The sequence below is a fragment of the Oryzias latipes genome, chromosome 16 (assembly GCF_002234675.1).
Source record: "Oryzias latipes chromosome 16, ASM223467v1".
Classification (NCBI taxonomy): Eukaryota; Metazoa; Chordata; class Actinopteri; order Beloniformes; family Adrianichthyidae; genus Oryzias; species Oryzias latipes.
The window spans coordinates 30,107,346-30,128,450 of record NC_019874.2 but is presented as its reverse complement, the minus strand read 5'-3'; the positions used below and the strand labels follow the sequence as shown (position 1 = coordinate 30,128,450).

The 21,105-nt window shown below is 45.6% G+C and overlaps 1 protein-coding gene across 3 annotated transcripts in view; it reads right to left on the bottom strand.

The window, feature by feature from the left end:
- The window catches only part of satb1 (SATB homeobox 1), a 66,424-nt gene extending 51,685 nt beyond the window's left edge, over positions 1 to 14,739 (bottom strand). Inside the window, exons 1-4 of one of the 3 annotated variants that reach the window (XM_023964087.1) lie at positions 14,647 to 14,739; positions 14,362 to 14,566; positions 8,025 to 8,158; positions 5,274 to 5,380 (exon numbers count right to left, since the gene is read on the bottom strand). The gene's annotated coding sequence lies outside the window, so the exon portion shown is untranslated. Of the gene's footprint in view, positions 1 to 5,273; positions 6,004 to 8,024; positions 8,159 to 14,361; positions 14,567 to 14,646 lie in introns of those variants that run through there. The other 2 variants (XM_023964091.1, XM_023964090.1) reach the window with 2 other exon arrangements.
- Positions 14,740 to 21,105: the final 6,366 nt, after the last annotated feature.

Genomic DNA, 21,105 nt, shown 5'->3' with positions numbered 1-21,105 from the left:
GCCCACGGGCTGAAGAGCGGATTTGGTTCGTACGTCAGCCGCCCCTTTTGTGTCTTTTTCAACAAAAAAAAAAAAAAAAAGAAACGAAGCAAAGCGAGACTCCGGATGATGATCAGAAGGAGATGAACGAGCGTTTCTGTCCACGCTGTGCGAGAACAAAACAGGAAACCAACAGAAAACAGGAAGTGTCTACACCTATCACAGAGCCTGGAGGTCAGAGGCATCACGCGTGCAAGAAAAAATCTTTTCCGGCCGCGTTCGTCTGCACGTGGCGCCGTAATTGATTCCTGCTTCACAAACGGCGTTTAGGTGGGCGGTTTTACTCAGACCAGATCCTTCAGCCGACGCGAAGGCCCTCCTCTGAGCAGCCGAGGCGGCGGAGGCCTCTGCTGCATCCGTCAGCAGCCACTGCCTCACACCCATGTGAGGTCAAAAGTTTACTCAGCTCCAGCAGCGGCAGAAAAAGCTCACAGGCCAGAGGTGGAACGGCGTTTAGAGCTGCTCTTCAGGGGGGTTTGTGGGGGCTGCTGCTGTGAGAAACACACTTCTTCAAGCTGCTCTGACCGAACCTTCGCCTTGAAGAAGCTGCTGCACAGATTCAGAGGTTCCCATCTGAGTTTTGGGCTCTTGAGCAGGTGCTGCACACTGCTGGGGAGGGTGAGGCCTGGGGTCACAGAGGTCAGCTCTACACTGCATGAATTGCACTGCAGAAGCTCCACGTTTGGGGTTTTGGGGGGCGGAGCTGTCCTCTGCTTCACCTTGACTGCTCGTTTCTCGCCAGGTGTCCGTGTTTTTTGCCGTCGTTCTCCTCGTCTCTCTTAGCCGCTAAGGACGAAAAAAAACCCAAAACGCTCTTTTCCGTCTGGCGTGACGCAAGCAGCCGCAGTCATTTCCACGGCGGTTGTCGGGCGCCATCAGAGAGCATCGATAACCCCTGCCAGGCCTTGGCAGCGCCAACAGGTGCCGGCGCTGCCAGCGAGGTTGGCACGGACAGGGCTGCGGAAAAAAAACAAACCTCTGACATCCAGAAGGGCACAGATTTGCTCTGAATGCACCGCTGAATCGACACTGGTGATTATCAATTATCATATTCCGTTTCCCGGCGCGCAGGAAAGAGAGGGAAAAAGCCCGCTTTGGAAAGGCTAGCCGCATGCAGAATGCAGATTTAGCTTGTTTTTTGACACTGCGCCTCTCGTGCACGGGCGCCAGTGTTCAGGCCAGATCCAGCGCCTGACGCCTACATCTGCAAAGGCATCAGGAAAAACGGAGCGACAGGCTCCAAAGCCACGGCTCCACCTGCACGTTCCTCGGCTTCATCTTCACATTCTCCTAGAAAGAAACCTACACTGCTGCACCTTTTCATTCGGCGGCGCCGCTGACTGCACGTAGGTGTGATGTCTTCATGCTGGCGCCTCTAATGGGCATTAATACGATTATTTGGTTACTAATACAAATTAGGCTGCATATCCTGTGTGAGAGAACAGCACGGGGGCGACTGCTTCCACTTTGAGCCCTCGTCATGAGAGTCTCGCACAATAAGAGCACAACAAGGAGGCATAATGGTGTCAAGGAGGCTGCAGAGGAGGGAATAATCTGTGGGGGAATGAGACGGAGGGCGTCTGAACCCCAGCCACACTCCCAGCAGAAGGTGGAGCGCCGCAAAAAACACCAACCAGCTGCTGAGAAAGTCCAAATCCCGGCACACATCGCCAACTCGTGTCCACTTTTGGGTTTTTTCATTGGTAAAAGCAAAATGCAGAGGAGCGTTTTCAGCATCTTTGGCCTCTCACACAGAGAAGGTGTCAGACAGGAACCTCGGCGCGTCTTTTCTTTATTTTTAAATGTCATCTAAGTTTACACGCCGTCGTCTCAGAAGTGTCTTTATTTCAACTGTTGCACAGAAGAACGGCAGCCGGCATCCTCGTGTCCTTCCAATCACATCGCTTTCACGTCAGACGCTCGCTCGCTCGGGCGTCTCTGCCTTTCAGTTAGGAGGGTAAAAAGACCAAATGATTCACGGGTTTGGGTCCGGTGTGGGTGGAGGAGGAGGAGGGACGGAAAGGGGAAGGGGGGGATGTAATGAACCTGGGGTCGGCTCCTGAGTGCTTAATTGTTTTATAATCACATGGGGCTGACAGAAATAGAAGCAGGCCTGCAGCTCCCGTGCGCTGGCGGCGAGGCCCAACGCCGCCTCCCCATCAGGACCACTGTCACCCCCCCCCCCCCCCCCCCTTTTCATACGCCGAGGCCTCTGCCCCCGCAGGGCCCGTGCCGCCTCTCCTCTCAGGGATCTGCAGGCCCCCTCTTCCCTCTGAATCATAAAAGCAGACAGGTTTTGTTTTTCTTCCCAAATGAAGCCGATTCAGTTCTTGAAGGAACTGACTCTCCTGCCGCCGGACCCCCAGCCGCCGTCACATGGCAGAATAATTAAACTCTAATTCCTGCCTCGTGGATTGCAACAAATAAACAATTAATAGAGCGGGACACTGAGGGCAGCTCTGTGAGGCGGGGTGAGGCTTTTTCCTGAGGAGGCCGCAGGAAACGAGGGCAGGTGAAGGCGCAGAAACGCCGCTGCCGCCGCCGCCGCGCATGTTTCTCTTTGCAGTTTTAATCCTTTGTCAAAGGATGCATCAAGAACAAAGCAGCTGATAAGGCAGGAGCGACGGAGAGCCGCGCACAAGGCAGTATCTGTTGATATTGTTTCCCTGGAGGACGTGGGTGGGTTTTAACAACCTGATCTTAGCGAGATGCGCTTTCCTCTAAATCGCTTCTTTTATTTATTTTTTTGTTTCTGTCGGTACAAAAGATTGAGGAAAACCTACACAGATCAGACGAAGACAAGCAGCAGCAAAATAAAAGGAAAAAAACAAACCACATTTGATGAGGCTTATAATAATTTGATTGGAATGGTGAGAAGCTGAAAGTGTTTCCATCCCTAAACTGGGTTTGTTCCACTTTAAAGACGTGAGGGAAAAAACGGCAGCGTGTGGCTTTGGGGCGCCCTCATCACGAAAGCTAGAAATCTGGAGGAAGAGTATGGGAATCTTCTGCCAGAGGAAGAGCGCTGGAACATGTTGCAACATCTGTTTTAATAAAAAAAACACAGCAGATAATGACAAAAGCGAGCTGCTTAATCACACTCATGGTGGCATCGCTGGAATGCAGCCATCATTAAACCGACTTTGTCTTTTTCCAAACAAGTTGCAACTTGCTGTTGACAAAAAAACCCAAAAACTAGAGGGACTCATTGTTATCTTTCTCCTCTATTAGCAGTCATAACAGAGCAGTTTCATGCTGAGGCTTCCCCTAAGAGCCACACATTTACAGAAAAAAAAAAGAGAGACAGGCCTCCTATTTACTGGCGACAGACTAATAAATACATTTGCTGGCAGCTAAACAGGTATTTACTCCGCTCCCTACCACAGGTATAATTTGACTGTTTGCTGAGCTGTTATTCTGCCACAGCAATAATTATCGAGGTGGTAAAGGAGAGGATTAATGGTTTTAGCGCGGCAGCCGAAATGATGTGCATCTTTTTTGCAGCTTGCAGGAGGAGACGGTTGCGGCTTTCTGAGGGGACAGCGAGTTTCCTGCAGCCGCGAGGTGCAAGAGCTGCAAAAAAAAATAAAAAAAGAAAGGGGGGAAGAAAATGACAAGCTGTGCTTTCCAGGGTGCAGACTAATTGGTCTCCGGGTGTCAGAGATCCCTGATCTGCACCTGAGAGGCCAAACCTACTTTCACGGAATGACGTGACACTTGCAAGCTGAGATTTAACAGAGAACCTGAAGCCCACATGGTTTGTGAAGATTACGAGTCGACTTCCTGCTCTTACACTCCTACGGTACAGTGAATGCAGCACACACTGCTTTCGATTAGTTGTAATGAAAACGATACTAAACTCTGAGGGGGTAAACATCAAAGTGTGATGAGGTGAGAACTGCGAGTAAAGGTGTACTTTTCCCTCCTCTCTCCTACCTGACTGTAAACCCAGGAGGAGTTATCGTAAGAGCCTGACGGACCGGCCAGGCGGCCAGATGATGAGGCTTCGCTGCTGGATGTTGTGGCGAGCGGGCAGTCCCCTCGTCCTCACACCCCGATTCTTATCACTCCTGCCAAACCTGTTTGCGTGGAGGGAGGGAGCTCGCCAAACGTGTGTCTGACATGCATGCGAGCATTTGTGTGCCACTTTCACAACCGCAAGCTGATAAATGAGGAGCAATGCCGAGAAGTTTGGCTCCAGGCTGCACAAACAAGCTGCCTTTGAGGCTTTTTGCTCCTGTCTGAGGACTTTTACAAGAAGTCACACGTGGCAGCCTGAGACAGGAAAGGCACTGTGTGTCACTGCAGTCAGAGGCACTGACCAGATCAACCACAGCACCTTGAACTGCCTCAGATCTGCAGAGATAAAAGGAGAAAAATTACCGTTGCTGTGCCATAACCTGTTTTCTTACTTGCAGGAGAGAAACAACTTTATCTCCCAAGTGCATGTAACTCTGCAAAACTCCTGACTGCAGCAGAAACAATATGCTGTCTCTGGTCAGATTGTTTCAGGGATAATCAGCCTTTAATAATCTGGTTTTTGCAGAGCAGTGAGGATGTGCGCGGCCATGAGCGCGCTCCTGCTGGTGTCTGTCTGTCTGCCTGTGAGTACTCATCGGCGGCTGGGGGGAAGCCGCCGCCGGCCTGAGCTGCTGGGTGAAAAGTCCGCTTTCCTCTTTAAGGAGCAGAGGAGCGAAACCTTGAGGAGCCCGAAAAACCGCAGAGCCTCGGCGCCCACGCACCGCTATCTCTGTCACTCACGCGCACGCCGACGCACGCACGGCGGTCTGCCTGTACCTGAAGTGACACGAACAGCATCTCTGCATCATCACGTGTCTGCCTCTGGCTCACTGACGGTCGCGCCAGAGAGCTGCAGCCACGCGCAAACTTTATCAAACTGCAGCGCGAGGACGAAAGTTGAAAGAAATCAAGTTTGAACAGAATCTTTAACAAAAAAGAAAGAAGGAAATAAAGCGAGGCCTGAATGTTAAGAAGTGTCTTTCAAATCCATGTGGGGTTTCTAGCGGCTCAGGAGCATCCGCGCCTCTGAACGCATCACCTAAACAAGTTTCAGAAGCGCTTTAACGCACGTGCGCCAAAACCAACCCCGGCAATTATTTGCCATGTCTGTCGTGTCACCCCCAAGAAATTCTTCTTCGGGGTGTTGTGGAGAAGCTGCCCTGAAGTGACTGAACTTTAGGGAAATTCAAAGAGACTCGTGACAGCGCGCGTACCTTTGCAGTCAGCAGCCTTCCGAGTCCGACCTCCTGTTTTCCATCAAAAGTTGAAGAAGCTCTTGTCAGCGCTCCACGGCGGCAGATCCAAAAATAGGCTACTTGCTCTGCGGGAGGGAAAAAACTGTTTCAAAAAGTCAAAAGTCCGAGGGCCGAAGAGGAGGAGGAGATGGAGGAGGGCGGGGGAGGTGTCGTGGAAACCGCGGAGGCTGAGGAACGCACGCAGCGGTGGAGCGCAGAGAGCGACCGTGCGCTGCGGGCAGCGGGGGTGAAGTACGGGAGAGGAGCGCGCGGCGGCATGTGAGGAAGGAGGGCTGCTGAGAGAGGGTGGCAGGTAGATGAAGCGCCCCTCCCCGTTTCTGATGCTCAAATCGATGATTTGCCAGCTGTGGCGCAGCTTGTCTCATTGCCCCACTTTGGTTTTTACAGCCGCTCCTCTCTGACGCGCCGCTCTCCGGGGACGCGCAGGGAGGGAGAGGAAGAGGAGCGGCTGCCAGGAGAGCTCTCGCGCTCATTCATTTTCATATTTACACGCCACATGTTTGCATGTCAAGGAGAGCAAGGAGGGGTGTTCAAAAAAAGTCTGGTTAGATCGTGGACTGCGCTGCGGCGTGCGTTCTGCTCCAAACGCAGCCAAAAGGCCGTAGCCAGCGCGCCGGAGCGCAGCGCGCCGCGCCGCTCAAACTAACCTCCAAACTCTATTTAGGAGTTTTTCTTTCTGTTAAATTTTGGGGGGAAATGTGCAAAAGGAAACATTTTTTTAATAAAAGAACATGGATCCAAACAGACTTTTATTTACAGAAAAATGTTTGATAATTGTTGCAGATTTGAACAACTGAATAATTATGTAACGACGATTCTCTCTGCTGAAGCCGTTTATTATCATTTAGAAATGTTTCCAATTTATTTTAACTGAGGGAACCACATTCAAAAATCTCTAGAAAAAGGATTTGGACTTGACAAGTTTGTTAAAAAAAAGACAAATATTATTTTTTTAATTAACAACAAAAAATAGGAGCATAAACATATAAATGTATTTTTTCATTTAGCTTATTAATTTGCTCAAGAATAAATTTAGTCGATTTCTGCGTAAAAACCAGTTGGAATAAAAAAACTAAATGTGTTGAATTCTTAGAAGTTTCAGAGGCAAATTATTTGTTTTTTCCTTAACATAATTTTTAAACGATTGAAATTTTTTACAGATTTATTTGAATTATTATTATAATTTCTTAATAAGGAAACAAAATGTTTAAAAAGTCAAAGTCCGGGTGGATAAAAGCGGCTCCTGGATTTGCGCCGTTTGGCGCGTTTGTTTGTTTGTTTGCTAAAGTTCTTCTGCTCCGCACACACAGGCGCGCGCGCGCTCGGGATGAGTGACAGTTTGCATCTGCACGCGGGAGCACTGCTCTGCTCCAGCAGGTGCGCGGAGCCCACAGGTAACGCAGCTGTTTACTTACAACACGAACGTGTTTCTTTTGCTGTATTTAGCACAACACGCGGATCCAGTTTGCGTTTACACTTAATTTACACGTTTGTTTGAAACTGAATTAGAGGAGGAACAAAGGGAACAAAACACCAACAGCGGGGGGCGGGGGGGTCTGGAAAAATTCTGAAATAATTGCAGTCCAAAGCATCAGCTCTTATAGTAACTCCAGTTTACAAATCCTTCTCAGAAAAGTGCATTTGTTGTGGTTTCGGGACTCCACAAAAGTTTCACTATGAAGTAACAGAAATCTGCAATAAAAGCAGAGAGAGAAATCCCACCCCCGCACAAACCCGCAGCTCTCTGCTGGGACACCGGCTGGGAATCCAGCGGTTCCTGTAAAGACCTTCAAACACATAGAACCCGGTCCATCTGGACCTCAGCTGCTGGTTCCGACGCCGCCTCATGCAGCACCAAGCTGCTGTTCCTACAGTGGCCACAAGGGGGACCAAAGAGCCCGAACCCCGAGAGGCATCAGCGTTAAAGTGGACCCCCCCCCCCCCCCCCTTCTCAAACTTCACCAGCAGAGCAGACCCGGACCTTTGCATCCATCCTCACTGATGGAGCACAAAAGCGGAGCGGCACATGGGAGAAGTGTCGACAAACCAAAGCAGAGACATTTAATTATCTGGAGCTTTTTTTTCTTCTCTAAACAATAAAGAGCACTTGGAAAATTACAAGGGTTACACACCCCAGAATTAATCTTTGCAACCCATAACTAAACACAGAGACACTGTTGCTTCTCCATCAAGTGGGTATATTTTAATTACAGGCTATTGACTACTAAGAGTAATTTGTCTCAGAAAAATGCCCAAGAGCGAAGAGACAGACGTCTGGTCTAAATCTGGAATGCTCCACCGCTGCTGCTGCCTCTTTCTTCTCCCCTTCTTTGCAGCCCTGGGTTTGTGGTTAGCCCTCACAACTTTCCTCACTGGCTCGTTATAATTGCCGAGCCTTTAAAGATTAACAAGGATTCTCTGGATTTCTGCGAGCTCCTCTGTAATCAGCTGCAGCGGAAACAACGTTTTCTGCTTTTTTTTTGCCCTTTGTTCCCTCTTTTGATTAGAAATCTACAATAAAGAAGAAGAAAAAAAGTTGACCTCTGAGACAAACGGTGGAGCCAATCAGAGAACACCCCCCCCCCCCAAAAAAAGCGTGCTCGCCTCCAGCTGTTTGTGGGATGTCAGACTGCCGGGCGAAGGAGGAGGAGGAGGAGTAATTAGCGTCTGGTGCGAACTATCCCATCAGCTGCAGCCGTTTAGTGTCACCTTGTACATGTGGAGAGCGTCAGCTGAGCACGGCTGGCTGCCGCCCAGATGGTGAGGGAGTCTGTGCCTGACCAGGTACCGTTTCCGGTGTGTTTTCCTGCTCCAGACACAAGGAGGTCCTTCAAAGTGTAAATCTGTAACAGAAAAGGTGAGAACAGTCACAACTTTGCTGCACTGAAGGCTTCAGCCTCCCTTCAGAGTTTGACAGCTGCTCCAATTTCTGCTTTTTTTTTTCATGTGTGGAATGGAAACGCAGCTACTGAACGTAAACATTTCAATCATATTTGAGGTTCGATTAAAACTCCTTTTTTGTTTTTGTGATGCCAAACAGTGAAGCAGTTTCAATCATGTCTAAGACAATAAAACATCAAAAGTGTTTTTAAAGAAACAGCAGAGTTTGCTCTGAAGGCTGCAAATATTCCAGTTAATGAAAAAAAAAATAGATTTTTTTATGATAGATGTGCTTTCCCCCCCTCATGTTCACCTGGAAATAACAAACATGGAGCTGTCACAGCGCAGTACAACTTTTAATTGTAGCTTTTTGTGTCTTTCAAAAGCAGTCGTGCTTTTTCTGGATTTAAATGACAGACTAGGATTTTAATAAAATGGACATTTTACAGCAAATGACGCACCAAACCTTCTTCACATATTTGTGTGACCATAATGCATTGAATGTATTTATAGGAGGGTGTTGGTCACCGCGCGACACTGACACATGTTTGGCTTTTGCAATGAGGCATGCAGCTGGAGTACACACACACACACACACACACACACACACACACACACACACACACACACACACACACACACACACAAGCCCAAGCTGCCTGGATTTCAATCATTGACTGTAAATAGGAGCTGGATAGAGTGACCCCTCCCCCTGGCGCTCCAAACAGGAAGTGACTTCTATAGAGAAATAAACAGCGGTTACTCATACGATTGGTCAGAAGAACTCACTTTTTTTTAACATCTTCTATGTGATATTTATTCTTTATCTCAAATTGTGAACTGACCAATCAGATGCCTCTATAAAAGTAGGTGGAGCCCGCTGGCCCGAGATTCTCCTGAAACGCTTTCAGTGGAAGGGGTGTGTACTTCCAACAAGCTTACTCAGGATTGGCTACAGTAGTTGCCATAGAAATGTTGGTTAAGACCAACTTGAACCAATCACTGTCAACAGACTACTAATGGCGGAGAATATCGTGGAAAAATGGCGACCGAATTGGCTTCATTCCACTGAATCTGGTGGTAGGGCATTTTCACACCTGGCTGTGTCCCGTCCGGGACACAGCCAGGTGTGAAAATGCCCTACCACCAGATTCAGTGGAATGACGGGACACAGCCAGGTGTGCAGTCACCTGTAGAAAATGCCCTACCACCAGAGCCAGGTGGTAGGGGGGTTGGCCCCGCATGGTAACATGTTTGAACATGTTTTGGGTCGTCCGGGTCCGTGGAGGGGAGCGCAGGTGTGAGGCTCGTACGGCCACCTTAAGGGACATCGTGAAAATGGAACGTACCATTGCTGTGTGTGTGTGAAAAAGAGTATCAGGAAGTATTCGTAAGGATACTGGAAGTTCTGCTGTCGTACGGCGCCCTTATGCCACACTCTAGTAATTAATAAGGTGCGAAAACTGGCTCCTTGCGAGCGATTGGTCCATGCAAAGAGTGTGCACGTGACACAGAAGTGCCCGTAGGAAGGCCTCACAAACTACACCCCGTCTAATTTCCTCATTACTAACACTCAGGCTGCAGCAAACCTCAAATAGATTTTAGGGGGGCATTAAAAAGTGACAAATCCATTTGACACGCCTGCATCTCCCCCCTTACTTATTACCCTTACGTGTTGTTTAAGTGTTCACTGTGGCTTGTCACACGCGCCGTAAAAGGGCAGCTGTGACTAAGACATTTACCAGATTTAAAGATGTGCAGAAGGAAAACAACATAAGATGACTCGTAATTTGTCAGCAGGTGATCGTTGACCGGTTCTACTGAGAATTTAAAAAACGGTGGAAAAGTGAGAAAAGCTCCTGAGTGACAGTAAGAGACGCCGCCACCATCTGATGACGCGCAGAAAAGCCGACGGCTGCTTCACGGGTTGTGATTTTGGTTTGTCAGGAGTCTCGGTTTCCGTCTTCTCTGCCACCAGCCCTCCCAGCGTCTTCCCATCGTCACACTTTTCTGTTTGACTTTTTAGCTGCTTCGTCTTCGCAGAAGAGCTGGACGCACCCACGAGTCTTCAGGGAATCGATATTTCGGCAGTTTCTGGTCAGCTGACATCATAGTGTCACGACCTCTCAGTAGGTTTTAAACAAGTTTTGCTCTGATTCCCTTGATTTTTCTGTTTCTGGCTCTTCTTGTTTGTTCTAAAAATGTGAAAATGACTTTAATTTCTTAATCAGAGCGAATGCAGACAATGTTTTGCTGTCAAGAGTATTAAAATAGTCAATTTCATGTCTGCTAATCACAAGATTCAAAACTGTTAATGGAGCAGAGTTTGGTGTGGAGTTTTTCAGTACCGGTTCTGGTTCTGGTTCAGCTCCCACGGTTCCTTGAACATTAAACTTCACTCCAAACATGAAAAGAAGAGCAAAAACAATGTGAGTTTTTTTTGTGTAGCTTCAGGAAAAGCACAGATTTGGACTTCCAAGCGCTGTTTCAGTAAAGGTAAAAGTCCACAGCAAGTGTTTCATTAAAGGCTGATAAAAATGAATCTGAAGCTTAAAGAAAGCTGTTTCCTTTTCTTTAGCACCGGTTTCCACTTTTTACCAACATGATAATGTCAACCAACATATGCACGCTTCTCAGACCTTACTTTGTATTTTTTGTGTGGATCCGGTGAAATGTAGGCACTGCTTGTCGTCGTTTCTACTTCTGACGGTCATCAAACTCAAACTTTTGGCACAGAAAAATCTTTAAAGTCCAGAAATTAACATTTATCGTCATTTGTGTGTCGTGATTTTAACGTTTGGCACTAATTTTCCAGTTTGCCAGCAAACTAAGTGTAGTAACTACGGCTGGCTTAAATACCGAGTTAGACCTGAGGTCTGGGTTAATTTGGGTGAGCGGGGGGGGGGGGGGGGGGGGGGTCTGTTTCTGATCACATTGGTGGTAAATCTGTTCTTGCTTTAACTTTTACTCCTTTGACTCAGCTTATAGCGAAAATCCGACTTCAGTTCTGATAAATTCACTCCTGGGTCTGTTTTTTCTTTCTGTTTTTGCCTTTTGTTCACCATTTTTCAGTTTCTGTTTGGCACACAGCCTTTCATCAAGCGCATTTATCTGGGTGCAGAGAAAGACCCGGGCACGCTCGGATGTACGAAGGCGGACCCAAAAGAGCGTCGATCACAATTTGCCAACGTTCGCTTCCACTCAGCCGGCGTTTTAATGCGCACCGTGCTGGTGTCGGGCTTGGGAAGTGTCGGGCAGATGATGATCCAGGGCCGCGGGAGCCTCGGCAGCTACCGAGCCTCCTGTTTGACATGCTTTCCAACGCAGCGCCGCAGCCACACCGAGACGCCGCAACTCCTGGAGAGTCTATTAGCTGTGCTTAATTAAACAAATGTGATTAGACTGATCCAAAGTCACACAACTGAATCCTGGGTAAGGAGTCGACCATGAGAGGCAGCTGCACAGAGAAAGTCCAGTCACGCCTGGCTCGGCTTTATTAATAGCGCCCATTACGCAGTAACACGGCGTGGAGTTAATGTGTGAGTGACGGCGGCGGCATTTCAGGTCCACTTCTGAAGTTTGTCAATCATACTTTAGTTCTGACTGTCAAGAGAAAAGGGAGTCTGAGAGTCTGGATGGCGTGATAACTAATAACAGATTGATTGCTGGTAATTTAGTGCAAGAATGTGGGCGGGATTTAGCCACGGCTGCCTGCCGTCACCAGGTGGAAGGCCACAGGGAAAATTCTGCTCACAGGAAGAAGATGAATCACCGACACAAGCCGAGATGAGAGGGAAACCGAAGTGACTGCATGTGCTAATATTTCAGGGGGATTTTAAACTCTGAGTCATTTCAGTTTATCATCAAGCGTAATCTGTTTCTGACAACAACAAGAAAAAAAATCTCTACCTAGCAGCTGAGAAAGAAAAAGGAGGATGCAGACTTCCAGAACTCTGTTAAAGTCTGAACTTTCTCTGGCCTCTGCGTCTGCTCAATTGGATTGTGCGCTCATTACTCAATCCCAGACGTCCAGCATGTCTGACTGCGCTGATGGGCTCTGATGAGGGACTGCATGTAGAACGGTTTCCAAAAGTTACTGGGTCAGAGACTCTCCCGACTAATAAGGTCTTTGTTGGAGCTGAGGAGTTTCACGTAAAAGCGGCCAAAGCTCTTTAAAACCGCGACAGTAATGACTAAAGCTCAGTTTTATTTCTCTGACTTTTTCAAAAACAGATATAGAGGACCAGCTCTCAGACCTTAAACCGTTCATCCTCAGTGATGCCCCATGACATCCCAAAAACACATCAGATTTCAGAGGATTCCAAAACCTTGATGTTCTCCTAAAGCACAGCAACACACACGTGAATGTGCCCACCATGACACGATAGTTGAAAAAACAAAGATCAACCGTCTCTTTAGAAACCGCAAAATGAAAACCTGACCCACCACTGGTCCTCAGAGAACGACGACAAAACAAACTAAAGTTCCAGCCTCAGCCTGGCCACAACTGTTCTTCCAGGGGGTCCAGCCTGTACAGGCCATGGAGGTGACCCCCACCAAATATCAAGGTGTAGAGAGAAGTGGACATGTTTTCTACAGGCGGGCCACGGGTCGTAGGGTATGGCATTCCATGGCTGCCATTCCTTGAACGAGCGCAAAGATAACTGAGCGCAATGCTAACCGAGCGACGCTGCATGACCCCTCGCTGGGTTTGCGAGCAGTGTTCAGGGGGCGTGTTTGTCACTTGGGGGCGGTAACCTTTCTGGTTGATCTGATTGGCCGAAATTTGCAGGTCAAATCCGGCGAGGCAGCGTGGCGGGACTTTCATTTTTTAGAGGCTTTGAATAGAAAAATAAACGGCGGATGTAACGTGGATTAAAACGTTAACTAACGGCCAAGAACAAGGTAAGAAAGTGCGGCGGGTTTTTTTGTGCTGTAAGTTTTTCTCATGTGAAAATAACTTTACTAGGTGAATATTACATGTACACTTTAGTTGGCCCGAGACAGAGCTGCTACACAACTCAAAGTACAGGAAGTGTGTATTAGCATGTGGCTAACAAATGCTAACAACGGAGCAGCGTCTCACCCATGTAGCATCAAATGAATCTTCGTTTTACTCCTGTACTTTGAGTTGCGTAGTAATTTCCAGCTCAGTCTAGTCTGGCACCTCTGAGCTTTTACATGTTTAACGTCGACGTCGAGTCCTAAGATCTGAAGATCAAATGCTTTTAATGGCTCACAGGACTGTGAGGTCTGCCAGAACCCACAGTGATCTGGTGGGCCAGATTGTTCATTTTATTCTTTTATTGTTATTATTTATTTATTATGTCATATTGTTTCTGATTTGATTTTGTGTTAAGTGTATAAGTGCTATACAAATAATACATTGATTGATTTGCAGAAAACTTTCCTTTAATTCCATTCTGGAGGGTCCCCCGATAAAACCACCCAAAACCTAAACATGTTAGTTTGCTTTTTGAGTTTCACGAAAAAATGTAAAAATGGAATCTATCATAAGATATTAAAAAAATATGTTGTAAACCTACAAGCACATTATTTAAAGTCATTGGAGAATTGTTGGATTAATCCTTATAAGGGCCGTGTCACACAGCCACTATGAAATTTCCGTCTTTGGTGGTACATGAATGATAGATATATGTATTTCATAAATGTTTCTTGCTTTTGTCATTCATCAATGTGCACAGATATCAGTCAATTTTTTTTTACGTGAATTCGGTTTTCAGCTGGGTTTTTTCGGTTGTTTGAGAACTGCACAGTTTACGTGTATTTTATGTAGCATAATGCGCAATTATAACATAATTACGCAACAGTGCATGATTTTTGTGACATGCATGGACATATTTGTAGCTTTCCACTACCGTATCACGTATGACTAACTTTAATACCGCATATGCGGAAAACACATTATGTTAAATTTACGTACTTGACCCACAAATCACTAATAAATTGCATACAAACATCACAATAATCATAACAACGTTCATGTTCTACATTGGTTTACGTGTTCTTTGCGTGCTTTATTCATATTTCCTCCGTGTTTTTAAGGTGGTTCATTTGTCATTTATCTGTAAAAATTTCCCATTTTTTCTCACAAAATGTATGTAGTGGCTGTGGGACCCGGCTGACGTAATGAGATTGCACTCACCACAAAAGCTGGATCCCTGAAGACCTTGACGGTGCTTGAAAACAGAAGAAGTCACGTTGTCTTTCAATTAGGAATAACTAGCTTCTGTTTGGTCTCAGGTTGCAGCTCTGAAGTTTAGCGCTGAGACTAAAGACGGGTGTAGACCGGTGGTCCACCACCTCTGGGCCGCAGACTGGCACCGGTCCGCTGACCTTTTGGTACCGAGCTGTAGGGAAATAAAATACCTAACTTAAATATTTCTGTATCAACGTTATTATCTGATTCTGAGTTTTATTTTGTTTTTACCAGATTTTCTCCTCCACATCCATCTGCAACTCACTCTTGAGGGACGTCAAGATTCTTTATCTGTTCCTAAAACCCCCAAGCTAGCAGAGTTTAAAGATCTTTGGAAAGTTTCTTTGTGCAGAAAAGAGCGAGAGAGGAAACAGAAGAAACTTTTGATTTGATTTAATTCAAGCATTTTAGTCAAAGCAACAAAGAATTTACACAGATCTATCAAACTCATTACAGAAATGATGAAGTGCATAGATTAAAAAAACAGAAAACAAAACCAAAAAGGCACTTAAATCACATATGCTTCATTAAATATAGAGATAATTAACTAAAGTCATGTAGAACTTGGTTTATTGCTTGAAAAGGAGTGGGAAGAAACGATTTTATATAATCCCACACCCACTGTGTTAATTCATTTCATAGTTTTCATAATCCGGTTCTGACTTGATACAATTTGAACTCCATAAGTCTAAATTTAAGGGGAAAATCTGTCACATTTTAATGGGTTACACATGAAATCTAGTGAACGAAGAAAGTTTAAACTGGCTGATATTTAACAGAAAATACAGGTGTAATAAAATAAAGTTGGTAAAAAGAGACATTTAGGAATGTTCCTACAACAACGAGAAATCAGACGGGCACTCTTAATACTTTAGCACAAAAAATACTCCTCTGTGTTAAACAAAAATACACAATGATTCAAGATTTAAAAAAAAGAAATTACGATTATTTTTTTAATGTCCTTTTCTTATAAAACAAGGTGGCATTCTATGGAAAACCCTATCATTTTGTCTTTAGTCAATTTTCATCAAAACAAACGTTTTTCCTTAATTTTTCTTTTAAAAAAAGGGAAGCCATTTTCAGCTTTGTAAAGGCTTGTCTCTTTAGAAAAAGAGGACAAAATGTCCTAAAAATCTGAACTAGAGTTTGAATTATTTTTTTTTCCATCAAGATATGTGGAAAACCTGATAGTATGACCAGGTTAGGGCCGTGTCACACAGCCACCACCTACATTTTTGCAAAATTGGTCACAGCTGAATGTACGAAGAAAAAGTGGGAAAAGTTTTGGTCTTTACGTGAAATTTTCACAATTATTATTATGTTTTTACAAATGAAGCATGTTAAAACCACAGAAGTATAAATAAACCACGCAAAGAACACGTAAATCAACGTAGAACAGAACCATGTGTCATTATTGTGCTGTTTCCAACAATTCATTAGTGATTTGTGCATCAATTACAAAATTTTACATGACGTGTGTCTTAAAAAAGTTATACATCAGTGGTACATGTGTGACAAGTTTTTGAGACATACGTGGAACGGTCGTGGAAAGACACAAATCTGTGTATGCGTCTGACAAAAATCACACACAAGTGCAAAAGATTGACGCAATAATTGTGTACGAACTACTTAAAATGTGCGTAAACTGCGTCATTCTCAACGCACCAAAAATACTGACCAGCTAAAAACCGAATCCCGTCGGCTAAAACCCTCGACGGACATTTGATGCAAGACACACTTAAGAATCACGTATGTCAGGTATGAACCACAAAAGTCTGACATTTGTCATATGTGTCATATGTGTGTGACACGGCCTTAAGAAAAATGTTTTTAGGAACAGAAACTAATTTTTTTGTCTGTTAATTCTTTGCAATTTGTTGCTTAGAAACTTTTTGCTCTTGATTCATTTAATATAAATACTTTTTAGAAAAGACTCCTTGAAAAGCGACTTACTTTTTCTGCGATGGAATCAGTTGATTGTGTGAACTCTCCACCGCTGTGCTGGATCTGCTAAAATGACATTAAGTGCGTAAACGGTTGCAGAGTTGCATTAGAGCTGAAGCTCTGGTGTTAAAGAGTCAAAGCATAAAAACTCATGTTAACGAATTCCTAAATAGTCAAAGCACACAATATAGTCATTGCCAACTCCAAACGCCTTTTTTTTAAAATATATTTATACTTGAACTTGGAAAAAAAAAAAGAAGAAAAGTTTTAGAAACATTCACTTAAATTCTGTACTTGGTTTAGCTTTGTTAAAACAATTTCTCTGGTTGTTTTAAGATGACACACAGAAGCCGGTTGTGCATTTTTTATTGGGGCTATATTTGTACACAGCCATTTATCCGGGCCTGCAATGCCACTTTGCGCTGCATCCGTCACAACACCATTAAGAATTGAAATGCCTGTAAGCTTCTTATGTACCTTTCCCTTCCGCCGCAACCAAAGCTTTTTTTTTTTTTTTTACAACCACTGCAACCAGATGAATCTCTAATTCTGCATAATTTCTAGCTATGCCTCGCTAACCGAATTGTCCACCTAGTGTCTGTCACTGTTAAAAAAAAAAAACAAACACATTAGGTTGCGTGAGATTAGGAATTTAGTGCAAGTTATTGTCTGGTAACAATGGCACCTGAGCTGGAATTGAAATCCAATTCACCACGCGCCGCTGAACGCTTAATTTTTGTTGCAGCAGTCGTAAACAAAGCGACCAGCAACACTGATTTGCAGTCAACGTGACTGGAAAAGGTTGGGTGGGTGCTAAAAATATCAACGTTGGACCAGATTAAAAGCACAAGAGTAAGATGGGGTGGGGTGCAGTGAATGTAAAGATACGTCTGCCAATCATTCTATCTGACGACTATCTTAGTCAGCGAGAAACAAAGGAGCAATTTGTAGATAAACGAGTGAGCGCCGAGTGGCGTTTACTCTTATTACCTGTTATGTTGGCTTTTCCAAAACCACACAGCTAAACTGCAACAATTCCTTGTTTTGCAAAGTGAACAGAAACATTTCAAAGCCAAAAGACAGACCACGTGTTGATGGGCTAGATGTTTTCTTCACACTGTGCCAGTGGTAGTTGCAACAACTCGACCTCTTCTGTGGTAAACTCAAGTTTCACAATGATGCTAAGTCTCTGAGAAAGATAGACAAAGTTTAGACAGGATGCCACAAAAAATTACTTTTCTAGGTCACTTTTGTAGGTAAAAAACACGGGACAGTATCTGCTGATTGTTTCCACCGTTCCTCTACTTAGTTATTCCCTTTCAATGATCGAGGATGTGTTTTTCTGGAAAACAGATTAAGCCAGAATTCCACTTTACTGTTTTTTTGCAACCATCTGCGACTGTATGCAGTCACGACGACGTCTGACATGATCCTCATTCATATGAAAGACAAAAACACACGCCTACCACGACAGCTAACGACACAGTTACCAATGAGCTGGATGGAGTTTCTAATGTCAACATCCTTCTCGTTTGTCCTTTTCTTCCACCGATCTCAGCTAAGACTGCGGTCACATTTCCCCAAATGCCTCGGCGCGGTGACCGAAATGCAACTTTTTCAGCAAATGTGGCAGGTGGCGGCATTTTCTTTTTTTTTACGTGCCGAGCAGCTGCTACAGATGATTAAAAAAAGGTTTAAAAGGAACGGCTTTTGGGCGATTGTTCAATATGACGATTGTTGACCGATTGCCATCGGTCGGTGGCCGCCCGGCGATGACCGGACGACAATCTGCACATAAACAGGGGGAACGCCAATGATCCTCTTCATCCGATGAAGACTCCTGCTGTGGTTGGACCTTTGTTTTCTTAGGTGCTGGGGCCCTTGCTGGGTTTCTTGGCAGGCATGTTGTGCCGCTTTTTACGTACCTTCGGGCTACCGGGGTGGCTCTCCGTGTCAAGTAACACCAGAGGTCCAAGCCGGGATAAAAACCAGGGCCTTCTCTCTGTGAGGTGATGGCGCTAACCACTGTGCCACCATGCAGCCTTCAATATATGTCAAATATACGTGTACATAAATGTTAACATTTATTCTGCCTGGATGAAATCAGGCAGAGACTACCTTTATAGCTCGTCTTGCAGCAAATTTGACAGTCATTCTATTTGAAAAGTAGAAAATTTGTAGCTTGAAAACAGAAGAAAAAAATTTTTTTCTCAAAATATCTTCTCTTCTCTTGCTGCACATGACAGTACTGATCGACTGCAAAGTGATGGTTTCACAGGATCATCCATCAATCCAGACACGTCTCCACACGCTGCAGAGCATCTCTTCCCTTCCAACCATCGCTCACACAGTAACATCCTGATCCAGCTCTCCAGTCGCCTTTGACAGCGTCTTAACCGGCCCGCCATCCAGCGCAACCCAGCGGGTGAGGAGAAGCCCTCGGGGGTGAGATATCCTGCACCGCTCTCCCACCCCCTGCGCCTCCTCCACGGTTGCCCCCGGTGACAGTGACAGAAGTCTGTAATTGCCACCTCGTCAAACAGCTTCATTAGGGCGAGCGCTGTGTGCGCAGCTGAAGAGCGGCGGATGGGGAAGAGAGGAGAGAGCAGAGCCCACAATGCAATTACTGCACGGCTGTGACAGGTGGGGCCTCCCATCCTGTGTGCCGTTCGGGGCCCTGATGCATGCTGGGGAGCTGCATCGCGCTCGCATCATTTTTCACCCCCCCTCCCTCTGTCATTAGTTGGTAATGATTGGATTATTTTGCAGATGAATCGCCGTATATGTCTCGCTCACAAACATTTCCTGGACAAATTAATCAAAATCATCAAGGCAGTGTAGTCGGAGCGAATTAAAAAAACAACATGTCTAGATTAAAAATCACCACAATCCTTCAGCAGCCAGCGTTTTCCAGTTGTGTTGTGGGCTCTGCCATCTTTAATAGATGACATTCAGACTCTACGGTTTGTAAAAACCAGAAAGCTCAGAGGGTTCTCGCTGGAATATGGAGGCTTTCAGGTCAAAACGGCAGTGATTTTCACGGCCGTCATGAATCTGACAGGGACGATTCCCGCCAAAGCGGAGCCCGTACAGACACCTTAAAGCAAAGTTTTCCTAAAGTTTGATGCCGTGGGTTTTTTTTGTCATTATTTGTGAATTTTTTTCTGTAAAATTTGGAGCTCTTTGTCTATTTTGCGAGACTTCCGTCGTTGTTGCTTTCCTATTTTTTTTTAGCTTTCATACCATATTTTGCTGAGAAATCAAAGAAGTAGCTGTTCACACAGATGTGACCGTACAGGATCACAAAATAAAATATGGCTAAAAGGATTATTAGCAGGTGATAAACTCTACACTTTCCTCCAGTTTTATTAGAAAGTTTCCTACGATGAAGGAACGAAAGGCGTCTAGTAAAATCACCATAAAAGTCAGAGGAGTAACTAATGCCAGTACATGAGGAGGCAGCGTGGTTTTATGGGACGTCCCAAAGGTAAAAGGCCCGTTTTTCTACGTTTCGCTCGGCTGTCCTGTTTCCACCGCTGCTTCAAAGTAAAAGCTTTGGTTGTTGTTCCGTAAAAAACTTAAAGACGTTTTCTTCAGCAGTAAACGTCTGACTGCTGGTTGTAGCTTCCAGCTGGCGGCCATAGTGGTGCACAGACTTCCTGGAGGACCAGTGGTTGGAAAAAAACAGGAAAGAAAAAGTTTATTTACGGCAGAGGTATGAGTGAAACAAAAACGGCATCACCTGCATCCAGTGGAAATGAACTCTAACCCGTTAACACTGCAGCTTTAGCTCCAATGTTTACGTTCTTTCAACCACCGTAACTTTTCAACCATTTCAGAACTGACGTCATTCCAGCCAATTCTGAGTGCAGCTTTGCACCGTTGCATTTCCTTTCACGTCTTCAGTGAAATTTTCATTATCTTCAGTGTTAAAAGACATTTTTCTGGACAGTTTCCTCCATTATTGTGTAGCTGAAATAAATTCAGCTTAAATGACCCAATTGGCAAGAATGGAAACACTGGAGCTGAAGCTCCGGTGTGAAAGCGTTACACATCCTAACATAAGATGTCTCCACAACTTACAATATTTTGAGATGCTATGAGCATAAAGAGAAGGACTTCTCTACCGTTTATCATGTCAGTGACTTGTGTTCAAAATGATTCCAGGGAGGAAGCATTTTCATTCCGGTCCAACCCCTGTGAAGCGCATTCCTTTCATCCGTCGACATTCCGCATGGGGAAAAATTGCCCCTGGTGGGGACGTATCGTGGTTATCCACAACTCTTGGATGGCTCCCATTGGACGGTTCCGCCCATGCCAAGCGCCTGGGTTGGCCGAGAGCCTCCTGGGAGGCCGGGGCTTATGGCTCCATGGGCCAGTAAGCCTAGAGGCCCTGTAGCCCAGGGAAACGGGGCAAATCATGGGTGCAGGTTGGCAGTGGCGTTCCCCCCTCCCCTTAGCCTCAGGACTGTCGTAGCTAAAAGAAGGCTAACGGTGGCCAACTGTGGGTCTGGGGATGCTGGGGAAGCGTTCCTGCTGGTTCATCTGGATTGCTGTCGATAAGGCTGTGCGCTCTTCGTCCCCTGCCTATCACGGCGCCGCACAGGCTGGGAGCTGAGAGTGATGTATTGATGTGTGTGCGTGGCACAATGATGAAGGACTGGCAGACCATCTCCAGAATGCCAGCAGTGACTGATGCCTCACCACACATTCCTCTCAGAGGAAGCGGCGGCTTGGTCAGCACCG